The 24,189-nt window shown below is 47.3% G+C and overlaps 1 long non-coding RNA gene across 1 annotated transcript in view; it reads left to right on the plus strand.

Annotated features, from left to right (window-relative positions):
• Positions 1-2,147: 2,147 nt before the first annotated feature.
• Positions 2,148-24,189, plus strand: part of LOC147431034 (uncharacterized) — a 37,862-nt gene continuing 15,820 nt past the window's right edge. The window contains exon 1 of the long non-coding RNA XR_015185666.1: positions 2,148-2,359. This is a non-coding gene — a long non-coding RNA (uncharacterized LOC147431034). The remainder of the gene's footprint in view (positions 2,360-24,189) is intronic.

Raw genomic sequence — 24,189 nt, forward strand, 5'->3', positions numbered from 1 at the left:
ATTAACACATCCCTATCCATCTTCCAACACAACTTGGCATGTGATTGGATGGAGTAAAGGTAGAGGTGGCCACGGAAGTGGCCACGCTCACATTTGTTGGAGTTGTGGCCCTCACGTTAGAGACTTTAACCTTGGACTCTGAGAAAGATAATGTTACCAGCTTTGCGATTGAATCTTTATGTACCTTAGCCCTTTTGCGTATAGTGCCTTTCCCTTTGGGTGCCCTGGATGGACCTAGCTGCTTCTTGGCATCATCTCACGGATTAGAGACATCAATAGCATTTGCTTTCTGCTGCATAGTTTGCACTACCCAATACATAATAGGGGCCGCATAACAATTAAACCTCTCTGTCTTCCCCTTTCTTTGTGTCCAAAATCGCTTTGCCCTGTCCTGCAGCGCCTTAAACAACATATAATAAAAGGGATAGGACAGACAGTGGCAAAGATAAAAAGAATGCATCACACACTATTGGAGAGGAAGGAACTACTGCCTTTTTCTGTGCGCAAAGTAAAGAGTAATAGTGTAAAATGGAGTACAACTGTTGATTCTTGGTATATTCCGTATGTGAGTGTGTCAACAGCTCTTGGCATGCATTAGCAGTGTCTTTAGGGGAGATATTGGAGAAGGTTTTGGTGGTCGACAAAGGTACAGGCACAAGTATCCCCATAGCACGCCCAACATCCTCCACCGTAAGAGTAACCCATTAAGTTTCGGGAAAGTGAGTAAAAGAGCACTCAGTTTAACATTGAAAATAGTACTAGCAAGAGAGATCTTCCTAAGCCATGGTGTAGTAACTGCTGTTGAGAAAAAAGATAGTGCAAAAGAGATCTTTCTAAGCCAAGATTGTGGAGACCAAGATGTAGTAACTTCTGTTGAGAAAAAACATCCTTGAATAATGGGTTGGGGGTTGTAAGTGATAAATCATAATCAGTGGTACAATGGAGGTGACATTGGAAGGGCGAACACCTGTAGAGTGGTCACCTTGCTTGAAGTAACTGATTGGGGCGAATCTTCATTGGAGGATTCCTCGGATAGTTGCTCTGAACTCGGTGCATAGTCCGACTTGTTTTCACTGCTATCCTCGGAGGAGGCTGAGGACTCTTGCTTGGATTGGAGGTGTTGTTCTCGATTTCTAGTGTTAACCATTTTCAAGATCCTGAATGATAATTTACGTGCAAATTAAAAGCATGTGCTGCACTAATCCACGTCCATGTATATATATATATATATATATATACACACACGACTGTATGTCGCCACAATTGAGTAGAGTTTTCAAAGCATGTGCTTAAACCACACCCGAATTCATTGAGATGCATTGAACGCAGTACCAGAGTGAGCATACAATGAGCATGCAGACCGCACAAAAAGATTTAATTGTAACGTTGATCTGCCAGATCCAATTCTAGAGTGCTTTCGAGAGTGCTGCTCAGGGAGGAGAAGCGATGGTGAGGAGGAGTGGCGATGGGAGTTGAGAACCTAGGGGAGATATGGGCGTGGGACTGGGCACGAGTGGCCTGCAAGAGCAGCCCTGCAAACTTAGCAGGTGAATTGCGTTGAAAACGACGTGTGCAAGTAAATTGTAATTACCAAAATACCCCTCTAATTTGAGGAAATTCCCAAAATACCCCTCAAATTTAAAAAATTCCCAAAATGCCCCTGATATTTTGTCATAAATTCCCAAAATGCCCTTCAAATTTTCCAAAATTCCCAAAATACCCCTGGTTGTGAGACTAAATTTCTCGAAAAATAATTTTTTTTGTAAGTGTTTACAAGAAGAGTGATTGTCTATCGTACAAGATACTAAAACTACAATTTGAGTTGGTTACGTAGGCTTTGGAGATGAATTGCTTCATTATTTTTACACATAATTGCCTTTTTCGCAATGGTAACTGGTGACAAATTACATGCTGAGCACTCAAAAACGGATCTCAATTGTCAAAAACGAATGAAGATTAGAAAATCTTGAACTTTCCAACCAAAATAGATACAAGGGTATTTTGGGAATTTCCTCAAATTAGAGGGGTATTACCACGCTTCCAGATGGTATTTGCTTGTTAAAAAATTCATAAAAGCCAGATTAGCATAAGTTTCTAATAAACTTACGTGGCAAAGAAAAAGACGAACGCCGAATGGCGAGCAAAATTGGACGAGGGCGCGGCGCCGGGTCGAGAGGCGAGGGCAAGGCCAGATTGGGGCGAGGGTGAGGGGTGTCGAGGAGAATGGCGAGGGGAGGGGCAAGGGCAAGGAACTGAAGAGGAGGAGGGCGAGGAGCTGAAGACTAATGGCGAGTGACCACAAGCACGGCGAGTATATCACGCGAGTGACGCATAGCAAGGCGAGGACTAGCAATTGAAGGTGAGAAGCTTGCAACCACATGACACACAGGAAACATCACACTTAAGAGGAGCTTGAGAAAGACAGACAGATTCACTCGTTAAGGATATAATAACTCGTCAGAATTCAAGCATTACAACAGGCTGACAGATAAGTGCTCACAGATAGCTAGAATATTGAATGCATTTTCAGTTTTAATTGTAAAGCAATCTTTTGAAAAGCACCCCCGTAAGCTACACCTACTCAGTGAGACTATCAGAGATGCTAGGTAATGAGGATAGTTAGTGCCAAGAATGTTAAAGAAGGAGTAGCTCTAGAGAAGAGTGATATAGATGAGTGACCCAGAATTAAGATTAGTTGGGGAAGATAAAGAGTACACCCAGATAGAAAAGCAACGATCAGAATTAAGAATGAACAACATACACTTGGCGCTTTGCAAGAACTATACCACGGGAACAATGAGGCTACCACCAAAACCTAAACCCATCAACACAAAGTAGACCTACTTTAGATAAAAGAGGTGAGGAAGCAGCTACTGAATAGTGAGACTCGGCTCAAACCAAGAGAGGGGGAAAGGCAATAGATATTTTTAAAGGGCGTAATGATAGCAAATAAATCAAAGATCCATTGACTAGGGACAGAGGGAGGCCTTCTGGGGTGGATAATTGAACAGCCCCTTGGGACAGAATCTCCTGCACTTTGTAAGGGCCAAGTAGGGATGAGCTTTTTGGATTTCCTTTGGTAGTGAGTCTGGTAGAGTAGCACTAATGATCCGGGCTTGAATTTTGGCTGACAAAGATTACGATCCTACCACGCCTTACGACGGAGCTGTTCTGCTTGGAGCAGAGTAACAGGGAACGGGCGGAACGGACCCCTCCCGTTCCCGGAACACGTTCCCGGCCAACTTGGGTCCCCGAAACGGAAACGGCAACGGAACGGCGTTCCGTTCCTCGGTGTAACCGGAACGGCTGGGCGGAACGGGCAGGGAACGGACGAACCGGAACAGGAACGCGTGAGCGGAACGGAACGGGAACGGCAGATTTCAAATTTTGAAAAAAATGACCGTTTTTAAAAAAAAACAGGGGGCGTTTAGGGACTGTTTTTGATCGTTTGAGGGAGGGGTAGACTCTAACTCCTATATAATGCCTCAAGGGCAAGGTTGAGAGCTCATAGCCTCATCGTTCCCTCAAGGCTCAAGCTCTCTACGTCGGCTCTAGCCTCTTCCAAGTTCCTCAAGCCTCAAGGCTCAACCTTCAAGGCTTCAAGGCTCAAGCTCTCTCTCCTTCTCCCTTGGGCCTCAAGGCTTTAAGCCTCAAGGCTCAAGTGAAAGCTCACTCTCCCTCTCTCCATCTCTCCCTTTGCCTCTCTCTCTCACGGCTCGCCATCTCTCCATAATACATATCTCCCTCATCTCTCTCTCCCTATCACTCCATCTCTCCCTCTCCCTCTCCCTATTTCTCCCGAGTCCCTCTCCCTTTCTCTCTCAAGCTCCCTCCCTCTCTCGAGTCTCACATGGCGCAAGCTTCCGCATCAAGTGAACGTGTGCCCTTGGGTGCGAAGAAGAAGAAGGAGGAAGTATCATGGTGGGACGAAGTGCATTCCCGAGTGTTGGGAAAGTCCGGTGGTGGCCGTGCATGGAAGTGCAAACTATGCGGCTTCGAGAGGCAATCCGGCACAACCAAAGTCCGCGCTCACCTCCTTAAGCTAGAGGGACAACAAGTGGCAATATGCAAGGAGGTCAACGAGCATTTGTTGAAGGTCTTTCAAGCCAAGGATGCCGCCATCAAAGCCAACAAGGAAGAGAAGGATGCGGCCAAGCCGAAGCGCCCCGCAATCGACCCCAACGATTTGCTCTTTCCCTCTTCTACACCTTCTTCATCCATCGGTGGTAATAGTAACGTGGCGACGGCGGAGACGGGGGCGACATCATTTCGATCGCCATTCTCAACCCCTAATACTAGGCCGGTCTCCACTCCCAAGCCGCACCAACGCACTCTACATGCCACTTGGGATCCGAAAAGGAAGGAGGATGTGGATGCAAGTGTTGCACGCTTCTTCTATCATGACCACATTCCCTTCATAAAGGCTCGGTAAGACATTCCTCCATTTTTGGATTTAGATATATTGACCAGTTTATTAATTTAACTTTGAATCCTAATACCTATGTGTTACCTCTTATGTGTAGGTCGGAGTACTTCAAGACTATGTGCACAAGGATAGGAGAGTATGGGGCACGATATGTGCCACCCTCTTCCGAGGCCCTCCGCACTACTCTACTCGATAGAGAGAAGGCCGTTGTGGAGACGGCAACCCTTAACATGAAGAGGCAATGGACCAAGTATGGAGTGACCCTCATTGCGGATGGACGGAGCGACACCAGGAGGAGATCCATTCATGGCATTGTTGCCTATTCCAAAGGGGAAATGTATTTTGCCCACTCCCATGATGCTACAGAAACAGGAAAATCAGCCGATGTCCTTGCAAGAGAGTGGGCCTCCGCCATAGAGACCATTGGGTCCGAACTTGTGATAGGGCTAGTCACTGATGGGGAGGCATCGAACAGGGCAGCCGGGGCTATTTTAGAAGGCACATACCCCCACATCACGGTGTCCTTTTGTATGGCGCATTGCCTTAACAACCTCCTGAAGGATTTCGGCAAATACCTTGGATAGAGCCTCTCTTTGCCTCTACAGCCAAAGTGGTTTCTTTTGTCAACAACCACAACGTCCTTCAAGCAGAGTTCTTGAAGCGGTCGGGGGGGAAAGTTCTTCTCAAGTATTGTGAGACCCGCTTTGCCTACAACTTTCTTATGGTAGGCCGATTTGTGGAGTGTCAGAGTGCAGTGCGGCAGCTCTTCATCAGTACAGAGTTTGCTGAGACTTCCCATGCACGTACAGCAGCAGGGATCATTTGTACAGAGAAGGTAGAGGATCCAGAGTTCTGGGAGTCTCTCAAGACTCTTGACAAAATGGTAAGACCAGTGATTCACTTGCTTAGAGTGATAGATGGTATGCAACCTTGTGTTGGCAAGGTTTATGAAGGAATGGATCGCATGGTGGAGGCGCTTGGAGATCTTGAGAAGGACCCAGATAGGCTTGAAGAAATCAAAGACCTATGCAGCAGCAGGTGGAACTCCTATAGTTAACCTCTTCATGGTGCAGCTTTTGTGTTGGATCCAGAGTTCCAAGGTGCAGGACAGGAGCATGATTCAGAGGTAAATACACATTGGAACACTATTTTGAAGAGGCTTCACCCTGATAGAGACATGCAGCGCAAAATCAAGGATCAGCTTGCATTTTACAGGGATATGCGAGGATCATTTGGGACTGCCGATGCCCAAATTGATCGCACCAAGATTTCCTCGGTCTTGTGGTGGCAAGAAAATGGTTCAGATGGTCCCGATCTTCAGCGACTTGCTATCCGCATTCTCAGCCAAGCGGTTAGCTCCTCTTGCTTGGAGCAATTGTGGAGTGTTTACAGCCACATTGCATCTAGAAAGAGGAACCGACTTGGAGTGGAGAAAGCAAATGACCTTGTTTTTGTCAATGCAAACTTACGAATGCTTTGCAAGTCAGCATCTAAAGTGAGAGACCCTTTTCTACAGTGGGAGATGGAGGCAGAGGCAGAGGTGCTTGGAGAGGCGGTAGCATCTACACACATGAGGATGAGCCTATGCAGGAGGATTGGGATGATATTCATGAGATCCAGGACACCACTACAAATTGGGAGGCAGGAGGCTCTTCTCAAGCATGACTCATGAGTCATGACTGATTGCTCCTTATATCTTTTTGTAGCGCCTTGGCTGGCCTTGTAAGCCATCGTCATGATCTATCTAGTATCATTGTTTTGCTCCAAGCTTTTGTGTGGAGTCGGGACTCTTTTAATTTTAAGTTAAGTTAATGTCCTTTCTATGAAGAATCAAGATGCTTCTGTGTCATGTGAATGGTGGATTCATGTCATGAGTCATGACCGCACCTTAAGACTTAAGCATCATTGCAAAGCATGCCTAAATAGGATTCTACTTGGAGTAATGAGTGTGTGTTGCTCTCTACTAACATATAGGTTGAATCCACCCTAATTTAAGCATAATTCGAGTTTACCGTTCCGGCCCCTGTTCCGCTTTTTCGGGGGGCCCCCGTTCCGGAAACGTTCTGGAGGCCCCCGTTCCCGTTCCCCGTTCCCGTTCCGGGTAACTTTGGCTTGGAGTATATTGAAGGCTAACAAGCAACTCTCTTCCAGTTGGGAGAGATCTCTTCCAGTTGGGAGAGACGAGAGATGTAGGCAGAACCCATACCCGAAATAACGCAAACACTGCCTACTCGAAGGGAGCCTGAGTTGAATTCGAAAGGAGCTATTGCTTCCAAACCGAAGGCTAGTTGGAAAGGGTATGAGTGGTTGTCGCTTTGAAGGAAGTGCGGTATACCCAAAGGGTGCCATGGATATCTTGAGCCCGTGAAGCTGGATGGAGATGGCATGCTTTCTGCAGAAGGGTGATAAGAACTTTGTTCGTGCTCTCGGCCTGCCCATTGGCTCTAGGGTAGTAAGCACAAGATTTACGATGAAATATCTTATAGTTGGCCAGCAAAGTCGAGTTTAGCTCATTAACAAAGTGACTGCCCTGATCACCGGTGATCTCCAAGGGATATCCAAACTTGGACAATATATTTTTGTACAAAAACTTTGCCACAGTATTGCCATTGCAATCAGTTGTTGCTAGGACCTCTTCCCACTTCATAACATTATCTGTAGCCACAAGTAGATACTTCCGATTACTTGGTTGAGCTGGGGAAAAATTGGACCCACAAAGTCAAAATCCCATCTCTCATATGATAATCGTGCCATAGAGACCTACAGTGGACGATTGGACTGCTTACTTGGTTTTAGTCCAAAACGCTGACAAACATCACAAATTTTGACATAAGAAATTGCATCCCTGAATACATAAGGCCACCATAGATGACTGTAGAATTTTCTGGGGGGTTGTGTGACCAGGGTAATGGCTACCAGTGGGACCATTGTGGGCATCCTCAAGAATATGCTCAACTTCATGGGGAGAGACATCGCCTCAAAATGCCATCTGGGCCCAACTTGTAGAGCTGGTCTCCAATCAAAGTGAATGGTCGAGACTTCAACATCAACCTTCTCTTCTGCAAGGAAGATGCATTCTTTGAGTACATGCCAGTGGATAGAAAATGCAAGACATCGCCGTACCATTCCGGAGTTGTATCCACCGTAAAGAGATTGCTATCAGAAAAGTAATCCGCAATCCTTGTAGGTTCTTCTCCTCTTCAATGCGAGAGAGGTGGTCAGCCATGACGTGATGCTTGCCAGGACAAAGGACCACCTCGAAATCAAACTCCTGAAATAGAACTAACCACCTCCAAACTCGAGCTACAACTTGGGGCTTATTAAGAAAAATAGGGCACAATGATGAGTAATAATTGTGAAGTGGACCCCTAATAAATAGTGACGAAAGTTTTGTAGAGCATACAAAATAGCCAAACCTTCCTATAGTTGCGCTTTGCTTTAGTGAGTAGTCGACTGGCATAGTGAACGGGCCAATCCAGGTTTAACTCCTTGCTACGGCTGAGTTAGCACAGCATCCACAACCATTTGATTGGCATCTGTATGCACATGAAAAGTGAGACCAATGAGGGGCAACTAGAATAGCTACTTCAATTAGGCGTTTTTTGAGATATGGAAATGCTTCAGCCTCGAGCTTTGACCATTTGAAGGGTAGAGTAGCACTAATCAGCCGTGTCAATGGTTGAGCAAGGTGTGCATACATACGAATGAACCTACAATGATAGCTTTTGTGGCCTACAAAGCTCTGAACTCCTTTGAGATTGATGGGAGGAGGCAACCTCATGATGGCTACTATCTTCTCTGGGTCAGGCGCTCAACCTTTGGTAGACTCCCATGGCCTAAAAGTGTACCTTCAGTGACCAAAAAATGACATTTGTTCAGATTGAGCTTCAGACATGCCTCCTTGCACCTGAGGAAGACGGTAGAGAGCTGAGTGAGGTGCTCCTCTAGATTCTCCAATGGGGTTGAACATTGAGCACCCGAGAAGGTTGAAAAATTGTCCATGAATATGTGAAGATGATCCATGAGCAAAGGACAAAAGATGAGATATGCTATGCAATTGAAAGACGGTGAGCATTTTTCAAACCAAAAGACATTCTGGTGTAAATGAATATACCCGAGGGAGTCACAAAAGCCGTTTTGATATGATGGATGCCCAATTGATTGTAGTTGAATCCATCCATGAAATTGTAAAGTATGTGTCCTGCCACATCTTCGAGCACAGGAGGATGCTACGGTGGCTACGGAGACGATGTCTGTGTCTAACTGAATCCTTGTCGTCGAGAAGGTCTCTGCCAACCTTCAGCAGTGCCCGGTTGGCAAGGTGGGGGCTCTTGACGGTGCTAGGGTTGTGTAGGACAATCTCGAGCCATATGTCCAAAGGCATGACATGGTAAACACTGGTCAGAGTGTCCACTAACTACCATCCTCTACGATCGAATGTCATCGGAATGCACTTGCATGTGGACAAGATCAGGAAACTGTACGTCCCTTGGTGCATAAACATGTTCCTCGGAGAGGCCACATCCGTGACCAAAGAGCCAGGAATGATGGTACCCCATCTAGCCGGCACTGAAGGAATACAGCTGTTGAGAAAAACTGGAAGACTCGGAAAGGAGAGAGTGACTGGGAATTCTGGAATCCGCTGCTGGTGATTGAACTCATCCATATCAAAAGGAGGGTTCCATCTCTCAAAAATAAGTAGATGGGTGCCAGAAAGTATAGGAGAGCGTCTAAGAAGAGTGTCAACAGTAAGCACATCCGAGAGCAGTACGAGGAAGATGCCACGCCCTAACGTGGTGAGCTCAAGGATGTGGCCCTCAGACCCTCCCAGAGAAGACTGAACCCACTCTCTAATGGCCAAGCGAGTGGGAGAGTGGCCAACCATACGATCCACAACAGGTCTTCCCTGATAGTGCTCAATGGAGGCCGGGATGGCTGCCTCATCTGCTTCCGTCAAGTCATACGTCCAGGTAATGGGCTGACGGGCTGCCGGAGTGGTGGTGCCCTGAGCCTGACTAAGAGTCGCTATGGATGGAGGTTGACGAAAGAAAAAGTAGCTGTCGACAGTGTTGTTGCTCTCTCTCTCTCTCTCTCTCTCTCTCTCTCTCTCTCTCTCTCGCCAGAGAGCATCTTCTCCAACTCACGACAGACGGCTTTGCCACACGGCCCAGCTACATGGACACACATCTATCTCATGGGTTACGATGTGCCATAGGCCAGATACGCACATCTTCACATCAGCTTGGGATTGAGACAGGTAGATTCAGAGGCGTACCAGCAAACAGGAGGATATGTCAGTTATGCCATGTAGAGCCAGAGACAGAGTTTCACTTCATATGTCACTGCACAGTCAGATTCGGGGACGCTTTCACTGTTTATTCAGAGATGGTTTTGACTCTTTAGATAGAGTCATGAGATATTAGGATCAGAGATGTCTTGGATTATTTCTACTTACAGAGACATAGAGACTCTCTATTGAGAGGACATAGACAGAGACAGTCCCAGAGACGCATTTCAGATTTCTTCAGTCCGAGTACCACAGAGGCAAAGGGGCCACCACCACCACAGAGCTCGGTTCCCACCCATACACACACTAGTGGTACTCTCATTGACCGAGCTTTGAAGTTGGGGAGATTGAGACGACCACGACTGAGGAGGGGACCCACGCAGCACCGACATAGATTGCGGCAGAGGATCCACAGGATTCTAGCGCGACACCCAGAGTGTCGATCAGGATAGCTTCATGTTACTGCTATATTGTATCATGGTGACACTTATCCCCACTTTGTACCTTTGTGGCATTATACCATTGCTCAGCTAACCAGCCACCCATAGGAATCGGTAGCACTCCTATTTCAGTTTCCAGTTTGTAGTTTTCTTTGTTTGTACCCAGACTTGGTAATAGACTCACCATTGTAATCAGTTTGGTCTCATTGGTCATTTTGGCCTTTTGTAGACGTTAATATATCACTTCATTTCATTTCATTTCTCTCTCTCTCTCTCTCTCTCTCTCTCTCTCTCTCTCCAAGAAGAAGGGATGAGGTATGTGCAAAGTGGATAAAATGCAGACTCAACATAACCAAGAACTATCAAATGAAAGGCCTTGTGCTGTTGCACGAGAATCTAGCACTGTGTGTGCATGCTTGAGATGGCTGCCATGGCAGGAAAATTGGCAAGAATAACTAGCGCGCGCTTATGCAGCGACAACAGCTCAGGGAGGTCATCTAAGAAAAATGTAACCTGTCACGTGAGTTCAACAGAAGGGTATTTAAAGTTCTTGAAACTTACAAGAATATATATACAGAAGGATACTATTTTTTCAAATTTGAAAAAAACTTATAGATTCTAAAAGAAAAGCGTACACTATATTCCTAAAAAAATCACAGATAAGTCTTGAACGCACGTGATATGATAGTTTTACACATAGTGAACCCCTTGAGAGCAACAGGCACGTAGTTGAAGTGATAAACAACTTGGTACCCTCAGCTTGGCTAGCGAAATTCATAGCAGCACAACAGTGGCACGCCAAGGGTTGATCAGCAGAGCAGCAGTGCTCATGAGGGTTGGGGCAACGCAAGATTCTAGCAGCATAGCAGTAGCGAATGGGCTTGGACAACACAGCAGCGGCGCACGCACGGTTTTGGCAGCATAAAGATGGCGCGAGGGTTTGGGCAACACAACAGTGGTGAACGTGAGAGCTGGGCAGCAGAATAATGGCTCACGTAGGCCTGCACGGCAGTTGGGTGATTGGTTCACGTATGGCAGACTCCAGCATGGTCTCTCTCTCTCTCTCTCTCTCTCTCTCTCTCTTTCAACAAGGGAGAAGGGAAGAGGTAGATACAGCCGGTACAAGAGTTGGGCAAGAAGAATCAAGATGCCTTTCTATAGAGAGCATCTCCTCCAACTAACAGAGGATGGATATGTGATCAGACCGGCCTACATGGACACTCATTTATCCTATGGGATACGATGCGCTATTGGTCAGATGTGCACATCATCGCATCAGCTAGAGATTGAGACTGGGAGATTTAGGAGAGTACCAGCAGAAGCCAGGATATGCCAGTTGTGTCATATAGACCCAAAGACGGAGTTACATCACATTTGTCACTGTCTGGTAAACTATGAGATACGAGGCTGCTTTCACTGTCTATCCAGAGAGGGATTTGGACCGTTGGCTAGAGTCATGAGATATCAGGGTGAGAGATGCCTTGGGTTGTTTTTGCTAGAGCTGCGCAGACACAGGGAAATTCTCTTGAGAAGACCACGTAGTGGGAGACATTCACAGAGGGATGCCGGGCATCCTCGGGCATGGATAATGATAATGATGATTTTCAGTCTGACGATTTTAGTCTTTCACTTTACTTCATTTTATTTTTTACCCAGAGATTGGATTAGATCCACAAGGATTGTATCAGTTTTGTCTCATAGGTCATTTTGCCTTTTGAAGACGTTTAATATAATATTTCATTTCATTTCATCTCTCTCTCTCTCTCTCTCTCTCTCTCTCTCTCTCTCTCTCTCTCTTCAGAGCAGACGCGGGACAACCGCAAGAGCCACTCCCACAGCAGAGCTCCCCTCCGTCTCACACCAGAGGCACACTGATTGACCGAGCGATTGAACTGGGGAAATCCAGGCGCCCGCGACTGCGAAGAACTACACAGCATTGACGAAGGCTACGACAGAAAATTCAGAGCACGCTGGCCAGGCATACACGACGCCCGGTCAGACTACTTACCATGGAGGAAATTGATGAGATTCGCCAACGACCGATGCTAGATCTCTTGTGATTCAGCTATCCCAGCAAGCCGCCCATTATTCTGCTTAGTTTTTTGCTTGACTCACATAGACCAACTTAGGACCCCATAGTATATATCTTTGTTTTGTATTGTTGTTAGGTTATTTTGTTGCTCTGACTTTGTATCAGATCCACCACTTTGTAACTTTCGGGTCTCATAGGTCATTGTGGCCTTTTGAAGACGTTAATATAACATTTCATTTCATTTCATTTCTCTCTCTCTCTCTCTCTCTCTCTCTCTCTCTCTCTCTCTCTCTCAGAGTAACAGAGAACGGGTGGAACGGACCCCTCCCGTTCCCGGAACATGTTCCCGACCAACTTGGGTCCCCGAAACGGAAACGGCAACGGAACGGCGTTCCGTTCCTGGGTGTAACCGGAACGGCTGGGCGGAACGGGCAGGGAACGGACGAACCGGAACAGGAACGCGTGAGCGGAACGGAACGGGAACGGCAGATTTCAAATTTTGAAAAAAATGACCGTTTTTAAAAAAAAACAGGGGGCGTTTAGGGACTGTTTTTGAACGTTTGAGGGAGGGGTAGACTCTAACTCCTATATAATGCCTCAAGGGCAAGGTTGAGAGCTCATAGCCTCATCGTTCCCTCAAGGCTCAAGCTCTCTACGTCGGCTCTAGCCTCTTCCAAGTTCCTCAAGGCTCAACCTTCAAGGCTTCAAGGCTCAAGCTCTCTCTCCTTCTCCCTTGGGCCTCAAGGCTTTAAGCCTCAAGGCTCAAGTGAAAGCTCACTCTCCCTCTCTCCATCTCCCTTTTCCTCTCTCTCTCACGGCTCGCCATCTCTCCATAATACATATCTCCCTCATCTCTCTCTCCCTATCACTCCATCTCTCCCTCTCCCTCTCCCTATCTCTCCCGAGTCCCTCTCCCTTTCTCTCTCAAGCTCCCTCCCTCTCTCGAGTCTCACATGGCGCAAGCTTCCGCATCAAGTGAACGTGTGCCCTTGGGTGCGAAGAAGGAGGAGGAAGTATCATGGTGGGACGAAGTGCATTCCCGAGTGTTGGGAAAGTCCGGTGGTGCCCGTGCATGGAAGTGCAAACTATGCGGCTTCGAGAGGCAATCCGGCACAACCAAAGTCCGCGCTCACCTCCTTAAGCTAGAGGGACAACAAGTGGCAATATGCAAGGAGGTCAACGAGCATTTGTTGAAGGTCTTTCAAGCCAAGGATGCCGCCATCAAAGCCAACAAGGAAGAGAAGGATGCGGCCAAGCCGAAGCGCCCCGCAATCGACCCCAACGATTTGCTCTTTCCCTCTTCTACACCTTCTTCATCCATCGGTGGTAATAGTAATGCGGCGACGGCGGAGACGGGGGCGACATCATTTCGATCGCCATTCTCAACCCCTAATACTAGGCCGGTCTCCACTCCCAAGCCGCACCAACGCACTCTACATGCCACTTGGGATCCGAAAAGGAAGGAGGATGTGGATGCAAGTGTTGCACGCTTCTTCTATCATGACCACATTCCCTTCATAAAGGCTCGGTAAGACATTCCTCCATTTTTGGATTTAGATATATTGACCAGTTTATTAATTTAACTTTGAATCCTAATACCTATGTGTTACCTCTTATGTGTAGGTCGGAGTACTTCAAGACTATGTGCACAAGGATAGGAGAGTATGGGGCACGATATGTGCCACCCTCTTCCGAGGCCCTCCGCACTACTCTACTCGATAGAGAGAAGGCCGTTGTGGAGACGGCAACCCTTAACATGAAGAGGCAATGGACCAAGTATGGAGTGACCCTCATTGCGGATGGATGGAGCGACACCAAGAGGAGATCCATTCATGGCATTGTTGCCTATTCCAAAGGGGAAATGTATTTTGCCCACTCCCATGATGCTATAGAAACAGGAAAATCAGCCGATGTCCTTGCAGGAGAGTGGGCCTCCGCCATAGAGACCATTGGGTCCAAACTTGTGATAGGGCTAGTCACTGATGGGGAGGCATCGAACAGGGCAGCCGGGGCTATTTTAGAAGGCACATACCCCCACATCACGGTGTCCTTTTGTATGGCGCATTGCCTTAACAACCTCCTGAAGGATTTCGGCAAATACCTTGGATAGAGCCTCTCTTTGCCTCTACAGCCAAAGTGGTTTCTTTTGTCAACAACCACAACGTCCTTCAAGCAGAGTTCTTGAAGCGGTCGGGGGGGAAAGTTCTTCTCAAGTATTGTGAGACTCACTTTGCCTACAACTTTCTTATGGTAGGCCGATTTGTGGAGTGTCAGAGTGCAGTGCGGCAGCTCTTCATGAGTACGGAGTTTGCTGAGACTTCCCATGCACGTACAGCAGCAGGGATCATTTGTACAGAGAAGGTAGAGGATCCAGAGTTCTGGGAGTCTCTCAAGACTCTTGACAAAATGGTAAAACCAGTGATTCACTTGCTTAGAGTGATAGATGGTATGCAACCTTGTGTTGACAAGGTTTATGAAGCAATGGATCGCATGGTGGAGGCGCTTGGAGATCTTGAGAAGGACCCAGATAGGCTTGAAGAAATCAAAGACCTATGCAGCAGCAGGTGGAACTCCTATAGTTCACCTCTTCATGGTGCAGCTTTTGTGTTGGATCCAGAGTTCCAAGGTGCAGGACAGGAGCATGATTCAGAGGTAAATACACATTGGAACACTATTTTGAAGAGGCTTCACCCTGATAGAGACATGCAGCGCAAAATCAAGGATCAGCTTGCATTTTACAGGGATATGCGAGGATCATTTGGGACTGCCGATGCCCAAATTGATCGCACCAAGATTTCCTCGGTCTTGTGGTGGCAAGAAAATGGTTCAGATGGTCCCGATCTTCAGCGACTTGCTATCCGCATTCTCAGCCAAGCGGTTAGCTCCTCTTGCTTGGAGCAATTGTGGAGTGTTTACAGCCACATTGCATCTAGAAAGAGGAACCGACTTGGAGTGGAGAAAGCAAATGACCTTGTTTTTGTCAGTGCAAACTTACGAATGCTTTGCAAGTCAGCATCTAAAGTGAGAGACCCTTTTCTACAGTGGGAGATGGAGGCAGAGGCAGAGGTGCTTGGAGAGGCGGCAGCATCTACACATGAGGATGAGCCTATGCAGGAGGATTGGGATGATATTCATGAGATCCAGGACACCACTACAAATTGGGAGGCAGGAGGCTCTTCTCAAGCATGACTCATGAGTCATGACTGATTGCTCCTTATATCTTTTTGTAGCGCCTTGGCTGGCCTTGTAAGCCATCGTCATGATCTATCTAGTATCATTGTTTTGCTCCAAGCTTTTGTGTGGAGTCTGGACTCTTTTAATTTTAAGTTAAGTTAATGTCCTTTCTATGAAGAATCAAGATGCTTCTGTGTCATGTGAATGGTGGATTCGTGTCATGAGTCATGACCGCACCTTAAGACTTAAGCATCATTGCAAAGCATGCCTAAATAGGATTCTACTTGGAGTAATGAGTGTGTGTGGCTCTCTACTAAGATATAGGTTGAATCCACCCTAATTTAAGCATAATTCGAGTTTACCGTTCCGGCCCCCGTTCCGCTTTTTCGGGGGCCCCCGTTCCGGAAACGTTCCGGAGGCCCCCGTTCCCGTTCCGGGTAACTTTGCTTCCAGGGATGCTCAGTGTAGCCTATCCCAAGAAGAAGTACAAGGCTTAGAAAAAATATCAGAATGGGCTATATGTACAACAAGGTGGTGTGTGTGAAGAGTGCAGAATGAACCATCTAGGAGGGACATAATGCCAAGAAATGCGCCCGTGATCCAAAATGAACCTAATCTAAGTGCTACCCTAGATGCCATGTCCATGTGGCTCTGTGTGCCACATGGACATGCTGAACCATCTTCCAAAGCCAATCCTATAGATAACTTGGTCTTCTTTTGGTCTAGATCCTAGGGGATCATGCGTGCCCACTTTTGTGAGCCCATTGATGGGATCTGCATGCCCAGACATGTCCAATAGATTAGGGGTCAAAGTCCTGTAACCCTCCTACATGAACGATCTGTACACGGTGTTTGACGGGTGTTGTCACGTTTCTGTGGCCATATGGCAGCACTAGCATGTAGGAATAATTGGGCGACATGTATGGTTGTAGCTGGGCTACAATGTCACTCTACACAGAAAGACGAGACAATTGCAGTTGGTTGTGGGTTCACACTTGGTGGACTTGACACGTGGAAAGAGTGGTAATTTAGAGGACACTGTGGCCAGTTCTTCTCCGCCATAGTTTGGGGATAGGTGCAGTTGGTTAGTCAGAGATAATTGAATTATCCATTGGTTGCCCTTTTGGGTTGTATATATGCTCACATTTTCTTGAGTCTGGGTATACTGTTCTAGATGGTTTTATGAGTCTTGAGTCTAGCGTCGAGTCGAGTCTACTTAGTTGAGTCTCATGTTGTTCATGTTCTACCGTTGAGTCGCTTGTTGCTATATTGTTCATTGTCTACAGTGTTTTCATTCTGCTAGAGTGAGATTTCACGCTCATTGCACTGAGGAGCACCCATAGTAGAGAGCACGACACATTATTCCCGCTACAAGGGCTCTCATTTTTGGCATGCCCGGTGGTATGTCAACTGAAGTTTCACTCCGTTGTGCCTATAGGTCGAGGAGCTAGCTCGTTTAAGCTCTTGCATGTGTTGGTCTGCAAGTCTGGACTAGAGTAGTCCAACTTGGTCTATCCAGCTTAGTCCTAGACCAACTGGTCTAGTCACTCGTCCTGGTCTGGTCTCTCAACCGCCGGTCTAGTCACTCGTGCTGGTCGAGTCACTCGTCTTGGTCTAGTCTCTAGTCTCGGTCCTGGTCTAGTCACTCGTTCTGGTCTAGTCTCTTGTCCGGGTCTAGTCACACACTGGTCTAGTGGAGTTTAAACCAGCTAAGTCAAAAATCTTAGTGCCCAAAGCTTGGGTGGGTTTTTGATTACTGCATGACACATACTAGGCATTCCAAAGATCAACAACTTCATTATTGAGTCCTCTGAAGTACTACCATTGAAAGTACCCACCCTTTGTGCCGAGAAGAAGTCCACCAACCCCGTTACCCCTGCCTTCCCACGCGGCTACCCCCACTCCCTCAAAACGGTTCTTCACCTCCTAGGTCACCTTCCCCATTATAGCTCTCGCCCACTGTGTTACAGCATGCTCTTGAGTAGCAAGCTCCTAAACAGGCAGCCATGGAAGAGCTCACAAGCGTCCTGGCTAAGGTGAACATAAAGTTTTCGACTTTCAGAGGACTCTCCATAGAGGATGCACACGACCATGCTATGATATTTGTCTCTCTCTGTAGGGGTCGTTTGCTCAACAAAGAAGACGCCTACCTCGTGCTCTTCCGATCAACGTTGGATGGCTTAGCTAATAAATGGTACGGTCAATTTGCTGAGAATCATTTTACGACTTGGGCCACATTACGAAGGCAGTTCTGTGAAGCTTTCAGACTAGGGGACTTCCAAGAGAAGGTTCTGGATGAGTTGGCCAACCTAGTGCTACAGTCGCATGAGACTTTTGCAGAACTCATGACAAGGAAAAAGTCTCTGGTCGCAGGTCAAGAAATGGGTGGGGAAGGCTCTTCCCAAGACTTCTCAGTAAAATCTCCGAGAAAGTCTCCGACCTGAAGCCACTCTGGAAGAGTTTGTCGCGGCTGCTGCTAGGATATAAGGGGCTAGGAAGCTCTTCACCGATCCCCCTCAGGTAGAGACCACCTCAGTATTTTTGAAAAGTCCCTCTAACCCTTTGAGTTCTTTATGCAAGGAGATCGAAGCCTTGAAGTTACAATGAGCTCTTAATAAGAGAGATCATTATCTCTTCGGCAGAAGAATCCTCCACATCAAGAAACCATACATGGGGTTTGGCATGATGCCGTGCATACCCCCGAACACTGTTCCTGGCATGCACGGCCGACTTCCAGGCGCATAACCAGCCATACTTTGGAACACTGATCCACCCCCGAAATACCCAGGATGTACCGTGGGTGGTGGAAAAACTGAGTGCATAGCCTGGTATCCAGCTCCCTGTCCATTGAAGACAGCATGCTGGCTTTGAACGGTGGCGGGCTGAACTGGCATAACCTGTGGAATAGGCGTTCTAGCCACGTGTTCAAGCACGGGAGGAACCTGCTTTGGAGCCCCCGACTCCGCAACATGCGAGTGTTCCCTTTCTTCCTGCGCCGCATGAAGTACCTGGGCTTGAGCATCAACAAGCTCCGTACGCGGCGTAGGTTGCCTATTTTGCTGTTGCACTGGTGGCGCTTGCAAGAATTCCATAAACCTCGAATTCTGCACCAGCTGCAAAAAGACATTCACTGCGGCAACTAACTGAGTCTGAACGCATCATCCTCAAGTTGCCCAGTCATAAAGCCCTGTACTACTGGAGGGACATTCACGTTGACAGGAGGTACAGACTGACGTGGCCGTGAGCTCTCGCCAATCTCAAAAACCATAGGAATCTCCTGCCTGTCCTTTGAAGAGGAACCCTCTTCCATAATTCCCTTCCCCTTGTTGGCCATAGTGTAATCCCCGTGTTCCTGCACTCTGTGTCTTTACCCAAAACAATCCAGGCTCACTCTTTAAGGAAAAAGTGATTGATGTCCCGGCAATGGAACCATGAAACCGGCCCGTAGGGCGGTAGATGTTGGCTTTCACCCGAAATTCTTTACTTTAGACACACACAGAGTACTTTGCAAAGGTAACCTGTAACGAGGATTAACACCTAAGTCCACACACGGCTCGGGAGCTAGAATGCTCCGAGCAGATGCCGACAACGTGTAGGCCCCAAAATTGGCGCCCCTTTCGGTATTTCTTTATTCTTTAACAGAGGGAATAAAACCTGTGTTCTCCTACAAGCTGCCCCGCACAATCTAGGCTTAGAGACACACGTTCTGGCCCGATTTCGGCAGCATAACTGTACTAGGACGCTTCACAGTCAGTATCCCCACGCAATAGGTGACTTTCCCGACGCATACGGACACTTTGCAAAACCTGGCGAGAATCTGCAGCACGCTGAATTCTCTGTTTTCTGCCCCGAAAATGCGCCAACTCACCTGTACAGTGGTTCCCTTGCGTCCCCGAACCTCCTGGGGGTATTAGGGTGCGTTTAGGGCCGAAACCCTAAACCTGCAAAAATACACAGCAGGCTGTAATTCCCTGTTTTGGGCTCCGTTTCTCGTGCCGGTCGCATCTGTAGCAAGAGCTCGAGCTCCCGCACCTGTAGGGCTACTTGCCCTTTGAATCGGACGAGATTTCTGGCGTGAAACCTCTCCGAATTCACCTGTACCTGCGGGGGATTAGCCGCTAGCTAATGCAATACCTGTGCAAGAGGCTCTTGCCTCGGCAATCGCGCATGAACCCACATAACTGTACATTGGTCAAATGAAAAGCCCACTAGTGGGGCATAACATACTGCTCGTAGGGGAGAGAGAGGGCAGTGCGTAGCGTGCAGGGCATCACTCCTGGCACCGCACTGTACATAAGAGGGAAAGGAAGCACTCCATAGCTCTTAACCTGTGACAAATTGCAAATGAAGGCCTCTCCCAACTTAAAAATCAGCACCCATTTTTTTGCATGAGGAAAGTCCATGAGAAAATGACACTTGGCACATTTACAAGCATTTCCCCGTTTCGGGTTCACCGCTTAAAAATATCTCAACCGATTGCCCAGTTGACTTCGCGGCAGAGTTGTAAAATGTTCCCCTAGTCATACCGGAGGTAATGACGCGAACACATTTCACGGCCCAAAATAGCAGTTCCCTAAATTTTAGGAGATGCTTCCGTTGGGCTCCCACTGGTCTTCTGACCATCTATCCTCATTGGGACCGCATCCAAAAATGCAATGTGGCACAACTATCGGATATTTGTTGGTAGTCACACGTTGACTTTAGGCCTTTATTGAGTTCACTTCCTAGTATCCACCAACTTGCTAAGTGCGACGGGGGGACCTATATGATCTTGCTCTGAGCTTAGACATCCTCTTACCATACGAATTCCAGTGCCGACCACTACCCATCTGCGGGTGAAACTACCGTTCACATTGGCCATGCAATGTCCGACCGTTTGCTACTTCAAGAAGAGGGTCTCAAAAATAAAACAAAACCCCTTGGAAAGAAACCAACAACTAAAGTTAGCAGTTGCCACGTCCTCGTGACATAGTTAACAGTTGCCACGTCCCCGTGACACCTACCCCCTACCTACCCCTCGCCCTCACCATACCTAGGCCTCGCCCTCGCCCTCCCCTACCTACCCCTCGTCCTCACCTTATCTAGGCCTCGCCCTCGCCCTACCTACCTAAGCCTCGCCCCCTATCTACTACCTACCCACCCCTCGGCTCTCAAGCATTCACCTGGTTTCCTTGTGGCTTTCAAGCATTCACGTGGTTGCCATCCCGTTGTTGTTAATGCTTTTCGTTCTGCCATCACGATGGAGCTTAATCTTATTTGTGGTGTCATCCCTCTTTTCGAGAACAGTGTTATGTAGAAAGTGTTGCAGGGTTCATTTGCAAGCATGGACCAAGTCATTTTCCTCTCACTATGGTTATCAATGATAAAGATGTGCTGGATCCAAACCGAGCGTATCTCTTTGTAGCGGAGCCTCATTCTGTTTTGCCAATTGGATTCTTGGACTATGCAATCATACTAGGTTCTCGCCTATTCAAAGGCTTAAGGCGTTTGCAAGTAGTGCAGTGTTTTTAACCCCACTTTTGAGGCACGTAAGGTCATGGTTGGGCCCCACTCCTGCTTCACGAAAGACGTACAGATGCGGCACCTACTGGTTTTCTTTCAAGTTTTTTTTAGTATTTCCTCTCACCGAGACGGTGAGCGGTCTTGTGGCGGGCAACCTGTAGTAGGCTACAGTGTCACTTTCATAGGACACAGGTTAAGTTAGCCGAGGCTGGTTCACACCGGACTGGACGGACTCTCTTGGCTGGGCAGTGACACGTGGCAGGGGATACGGACGGTGGTCTAGTGGACATCGTGGCCAGTGGCCCGGTCACCACCACTCTGTTGTCAGTTGGGGATAGATTTAGATGGCTGACATTTATGAGCTGTTGGTGGTCCTTTATGATTATACATATGGGTAGCAGCTGTTGTGTCATCGGATCATCTTCTAGATATATGGTCCAACGTAGTCGTCTAGAGGGAGTCAATACACCCAGCACGTCTTCACCATCCCTGCACATCTGAGCCTCGACACCCCATTGTACCTGAGAGTCCTGGGCTGGAGCTGAGTGTGCTGCCACGCCAGAGTCTGTATCAGTTCTTTGAGATAGTCGAGTCATTTGTTGTGGTCTACGACTGTTCTTGTGTCTCTGTGAGCTCAGTTGTTGTCTATTGTTTCCTTTTTCAGTCTGTTTTGAGTGAGATTGTCACGCACATTGCACTGAGGAGCACCCACTGTAGAGAGCACGACACACTATCTGCGCTACACATTTGTTGACAAAGGAGCGGAGTGACTCCCCTCCTGTGCATCCCACTGCACCAGATCTCCGGCCAAGCTGAATTCTGGGTTCCGTTTGGAGTAGACTATGCTAAACCAAAAGCATCGAGGAAAAGTTTCACAATCTGAGGAGTATCTGCTAGGTCCTCCTCCTCCATCCACTTCGCATCAAATGCAAGATAGTCCTTGAACTTAACCAAGAACCGCCTTCGGACTTTACCTTTATTCTTCGTATCCTTCTGTGCCAAAATCCGTTCAGGAACAAGGATCTCCTTGTTTTCTTCCACTTCGGTTTGCTCATTAGGCTCCCCATCATCAGGCACATCACCCTTAAAAGGTTTCAAGAGACTCACATGAAATGCATTGTGAATCCTCCAAGTATCTGGCAGTTTCAATCGGAAGGAGACATCATTTATCTTTCCAGTGCTCTGGAAAGGTCCGTAGTATCGCATACTGAGCTTTGGAAAAAGCCTCTCCTTTCCCTTTTTCTTTCTTAGGCGTGCCTTCTCAAAACATAAGAGCATCCAATCATCCTCCTTCAATTTCAAGTCGCGACGATGGCGATCCGCTGCCTTTTTCTGTCGTTGCGCTGCCTCTCAGATTGCCCATCAGTCTGCGGGTGGAACGATGACGAGAAGTGCAACCGCATGCCAATGTTCTCCCAAATTGCCTTCCAAAACAAACTCGTAAATCTGGGTCTCTGTCGGAGACAATCGTCTCAGGCATGCCATGTAATCTGAAGATCTGGGCCACAAACAGTCTCGCTAAGTGATCCGGCTTGGCTGTTTTCTTCACTGGAATGAAATGAGTGTGTTTGCTAAATCTGTCAATAACAGTCCAGATACCATCGTGACCACTCTGTGTTCTCGAGAGATCAAAAATGAAATCCATTGCAATACTTTCCTAGGGGCGGGTGGGTATGGGTAAAGGCTGTAACAATCCCTGTGCCTTATGCCTGTCAAACTTGACCTTCTGGCATACTAAGCAACTGCGCATAAACTCTTCCACATCCTTTTTGAGTCTCGGCCAAAAGAAGTCTCTCTCTACCCCTTTCATGGTGGTAGCAATGCCGCAGTGACTGGTAAAAGATGAACAGTGGCATTCAGTCATAACCTTTTCCCTCAACGGCTGTGTAACGCACAACATGGTTTTTCTCATCAAGTAGCCTTCCCAAATGGAGTATCCTGCTACTATCTCCCCATCCCGTATCCGTGTGAAAATATCTGCAAAATCTGTATCTGTGGCATACTGGTCGACCATCTCCTCGAAGCTCCTATGATGTATCACGGAAATAGTCAGAACCAACGGCTTCCGAGACAAAGCATCTGCCACCACATTCTTTTGTCCCTGCACATGGACAATCTGAAAGTGAAGCTGTGACAAGATGTTCGCCCACTGCATCTGCTTTTCCGAAAGCTGCTTCTGTGACAAGAAGTAGCGCAAACTCTGATGGTCTGTAAAGACAATAAAATCAGCTCCGAGTAGGTAATGCCGCCACTGAGTAAGAGCACGGATAACCGCCAAAAGCTCTTTCTCATAAATCCGTGCTGTCATCTCCGGCCTTGAGAACAATCGGCTCTCATAAGCAATGACATGGCCTTCTTGCATTAAGACCGCACCCAGACTACGACCACAAGCATCACACTATACTTCAAATGACTTCTGCAAATCCGGCAAAGTCAAAACTGGTCCCGTAGTCAATTTCTCTTTCAATGTCTGAAAGGCAGTCACCTCTGTGGATCCCCATGAGAAAGGGACTCCTTTCTGTGTCAAGATATGCAAAGGGGAAGCAACCTCTGCAAACTTACGAATAAACCGCCTGTAGTACGAACACAGTCCCAAGAAGCTTCTAACTTCATGGACATTCTTCAAATCGGGTAATCACGTATAGTCTCTATCTTGGCCGGATCCATTTGCACTCCTGCTGCTGAGACAGTGTGTCCCAAAAAGTGTATCTCTGGTAAGGAAAAATTCACTTTTCTTTGCATGAATCACTAACTTGTGATCTCGTAATGCCTGAAAGACCTGAAGCAGACGATCTCTGTGTTCTGCCTCATTCTTGGAGAAAACATTGATGTCGTCAAAGAAAGTGCCAACAAATAGCCTATACTCTCGAAGAATCCTGTCCATCATCCGGTTAAATGTCGCAGGAGCATTGGTTAAGCCAAAAGGCATCACCAAAAACTCAAATAACCCAAAAGTAGTTCGAAAGGCTGTCTTGTAGACGTCTCCCGGCGCGATTCGGATCTAATGATATCCACTCTTCAGGTCAATCATGCTAAAGCACGAGGATCCCTATAACCTGTCAAGTATATCATCGATCCTAGAAATTGGAAATCTGTTCTTGATGGTGATTTTGTTGAGAGCTCTATAACCAATGCAAATTCTCCAAGATCTGTCTTTCTTCAAAACCAACAACACTGGAGAGCAATACGGTGAAGTACTAGGCTGGACAAGATCCTTTTCTAAGAGGTCTTTCACTTGGTTCATAATCTCTTGATTCTGTGCTCGGCTCACACGGTAAGGTGGCCGGTTCGGTGGTGTGCTTCCAGGTATCAGATCAATGGTATGATC

This window comes from Adiantum capillus-veneris, chromosome 21 (assembly GCF_014529385.1).
Source record: "Adiantum capillus-veneris isolate H3 chromosome 21, ASM1452938v2, whole genome shotgun sequence".
NCBI classification, from domain to species: domain Eukaryota; kingdom Viridiplantae; phylum Streptophyta; class Polypodiopsida; order Polypodiales; family Pteridaceae; genus Adiantum; species Adiantum capillus-veneris.